Below are 3,993 nucleotides of genomic sequence, written 5' to 3'. Positions count from 1 at the left end.
ATCCTCTTCCTCAAGACCCAGTACACCAAAGCAAGATAAAGAAGTTCAATTTTCCTCAATCAGGCCAAGTTCTATTGGTGAATCCATGGAAGTTCCATTTTCAGGTCAAGGGGAAACAAACAAATCTGCAAAATTTCCTTCTATGTCAGGTGCCAGTGCAACAATAGAAATCCCACAACCTCAACCCGTCTCCCCGAGCCTATGTTCAATTATGGAATCCATGAAACAACCTTTCCCTGGGCAAAGGGCACCAAGCACATCTGTACAATATCCATTTATGTCAGGTGCCAGTGCCACAACAGAAGTCATACAATCACAACCTTCCTGCCCCAGCCTACGTTCAGTTATGGAATCCATGAAAGTTCCCTTCTCAGGGCAAAGGGCAACAATAACATCTGTACAGTATCCATATATGTCAGGTGCCAGTGAAACAACCGAAGTCACACAATCTCAACCTTTCTCCCCCAGTCTACATTCAAGGAATGAATCCATGGAAGCTGAATTCTCAGACCACGGGGCAACAAATACATCTGTACAATTTCTTTCAATGTCAGCTACCAGTGCAACAACAGATATCCCACAACCTCGACCTGCCTCCCCCAGCCTACGTTCAATCATGGAATCCATGAAACCTCCTTTCCCAGGGCAAAGGGCACCAACTATATCTGTACAATATCCATTTATGTCAGGTGCCAGTGCAACAACAGAAATCCCACAACCTCGACCTGCCTCCCCCAGCCTACGTTCATTTATGGAATCCATGAAACCTCCTTTCTCAGGGCAAGAGGAAGCAAACACAACTGTACAATTTCCTTCTATGACAGGTGCCAATGTTAAAACAGAAGTCACACAATCACAAACTTCCTCCCCCAGCCTACGTTCAATGAGTGAATCCATGGAAGGTTATTTTTCAGGTCAAAGGGCACCAAGCACATCTGTACAATTTCCTTCTATATTAGGTGTCACTGCAACAAAGGAAGTCACACAACCCGAACCTTCCTCCCCGAACCTACAGTCAATTAATGAATCTATGGGAGCTCCTTCCTCAGGTCAACTGCTAACAATCAAAGCTCTGGAATTTCCTTCTTCCTCAAGGCCCAGTAAACCAAGCGAAGACAAAGAAGTTCCATTTTCCTCATTCAGGCTGAGTTCAATTGGTGAATCCATTGAAGCTCCATTCTCAGGCCAAGGGGCACCAAGCACATCTGCACAATTTCCTTCTGTGTCAGAACATACAACAGAAGTCACAGAACCTCAACCTTCCTCCCCCAGCCTACAGTTAATTAATGAATCCATGGAAGCTCCTTCCTCAGGTCAACAGGTAACAATCAAATCTCTGCAATTTCCCTCTTCCTCACGGCCCAGTACACCAAGGGAAGATAATGAAGTTCCATTTTCCTCCTTCAGGCCAAGTTCAATTGGTGAATCCATGGAACCTCGACTCTCATGCCAACGGGCAACAAACACATCTATACAATTTCCTTCTATGTCACCTACAGCTGCAACAATAGAAGTCACACAACCTCAACCTTGCTTCAACAACCTACTTTCAATGAAGAAATCCATGGAAGCTCCTTCCTCAGATCAACTGGTAGCAATCAAATTTCCACAACTTCCCTCTTCCTCAAGGTCCAGTACACCAAAGGAAGATAAAGAAATTCCATTTTCCTCCTTCAGGCTAAGTTCAGTTAGTGAATCCATGGAAGCTCCTCTCTCAGGTCAAAGTACACCAATCATATTGGTACAATCTCCTTCATTGTCAGGTGCCAGTACAAAAACAGAAGTCACACAAGCTCAACCTTCCTCCCCCAGCCTATGTTCAATGAGTAAATCCATGATAGCTGTTTTCTCAGGCCAAAAAGCAAGAAATGCATCTGTACAATTTCCTTCTATCTCAGGTTCCAGTGCAACAACAGAAATCGTACAACCTCAACCTTCCTTCCCCAATCTACATTTAATTAGTGAATCAAGGGAAACTCCTTACTCAGGTCAACTGGTGACAATCAGATCTCTTCAATATCCCTATTCCTCAAGTTCCAGTACATCAAGGGAAGATAAACAAGTTTCATTAGCCTCCTCCAGGTCAAGTTCACCCAGAGAATCTATGGAAGCCTTCCCTCCCTCAGGCCTACTAGTAACAAGAGAATCTCTCCAATTACCTTCTTTTTCAAGTACAAATACACCAACAGTAACTCACTTTTCCTTTTCTAGATTAAATTCTAAACATTCATCCATCAAAGCTCTCCCTTCCTCAGGCCTTCTTGCACTAAGCAAATCTGTGCAAGTTCCATCTTTTTCAAATCCAAATACACCAAGAGAAATCAGAGAAATTCCTCCTTCCTCCTCAAGGATAAGTTCAATTAGTGAACATATGGAAGACCCAATTTCCTCAGGTCCACCTGCATTAAGCAAACCTGTGCAATTTCCTTCTTTCTCAGGCCCAAGTATACCAACAAAAGTCACAGAAGTTCTCCCTGCCTCATTCCATCTAAATCTTTACAATTTAAAATCCAGTGAATCTCCCCTCTTATTAAGTCAAACTGCAATGAGCAAATCCACACAATTTCCCTCTTTAGAGAGACTAAGTGTAACAATAGGAGTTCCTTCCTCCCCCAGGTCAAGTTCAATGAGAGAATCCATAGAATTGCCTTGTTCTACTGGTCTAAATACAGCGAACAAGTTGGTGCAAGTTTTATCTTTCTCTCGCTTAAATTCATCAAATGAATCTACCAAACATTCCTTTTTCTCAGATTTAATTTCACAAAGGAAAACTATACAAGCACCATCTTTGATTCAGTCAAATTCATTTCCTCAAACTATGGCAGCTGACCCATCACTGAACTTCAGTAAAGTGAGGAAATCTGAGCAAGCTACTTCTTTCATAAATCCAAATGGATCTAGTACATACACCCAAGTTCCTTCTTTCTCTGATATAACTTCAGTGAGTAATTATGCGGAATTTACCCCAATCCCAAGTTCACAAGAAGAATTTCCAAATGGAGCTCCTTCCTCCTGTACAATTTCAAAAAAAGGATCCATAAAGGTTCTGTCTTCTGATATAAGGTCAAGAGAATTTCTCTCTTTCTCAGACCCAATTCATGCTAGCAAATCTGCACAACTCCCTTCTTTTTCTGACCCAATTTCACTGAGTGTCTACACAAAAGAAGTTACAGTTCCTGAATTATCAAAAGAATCCATACAAGTTTCCAATTTGTTCGATAAAACATCACCAAGAAAAGTAATATATGTTCCCTCTTCTTCCAACCTTGTTTTAGATAGCAAACCCACACAGATTTCTTCTTTCTCTGATCTAAATTCATCACCTCTTGACAAAAAAGAAGTAATGTCTTTCCAAGGTCCATATGGAGAATCCAGGCAAATTCCTGATTTCTCAGACAGAGAATCATCACAAGAAGTCATTCAAGCTACTTCAAACTCCCATGCAATCTCAGTCAGCAAATCCACACAAGTTCCTAGTTTCTCTGATCCAAGTTCATTTATAATATGCATAGAAGAGCTTTCATCTTTCCCAAGATCACCACAGGAACCCCTTCAAGATTCCTTGAACTATGCTACTACAGTAAGAAAATCCACACAATTTCTTAAATTCTCTGACTCAAGTTCATCCACAATATGCCCAGAGGAACATCCTTCAATATCACATGGAGTTTTGTCAAGAGAATCTGCAAAAGTTCCTGACTTCTCTGCCACAAGTTCTTCTCAGGATACCACCCAAAGTACCTCTATAATTCACACTCTTTCAGTGAGTAAATCCCAACAAATTCTTGATTTGTCTCAACTATCTTTACCTACTCCTGGCACAGAAGAAATCATGCCTTCCTCAGGTCCATTTTTATACAGAGAATCCATGCAAGTTCCTGATTCCCCTGCCAAAATTTCTTCGCAGAATTCCATGCAAGGACCTCCTTGGATTCACATTGCTCTACTGAGCAAATCCACACAAGTTCCTATTTTCTCTGACCCAAGTACATC

The sequence above is a fragment of the Petaurus breviceps genome, unplaced genomic scaffold (assembly GCF_028583685.1).
Source record: "Petaurus breviceps papuanus isolate PSGF00001 unplaced genomic scaffold, PetGlider_PUasm1.0 90397, whole genome shotgun sequence".
Taxonomy (NCBI): Eukaryota; Metazoa; Chordata; class Mammalia; order Diprotodontia; family Petauridae; genus Petaurus; species Petaurus breviceps.
This window is presented reverse-complemented; position numbering follows the sequence as displayed.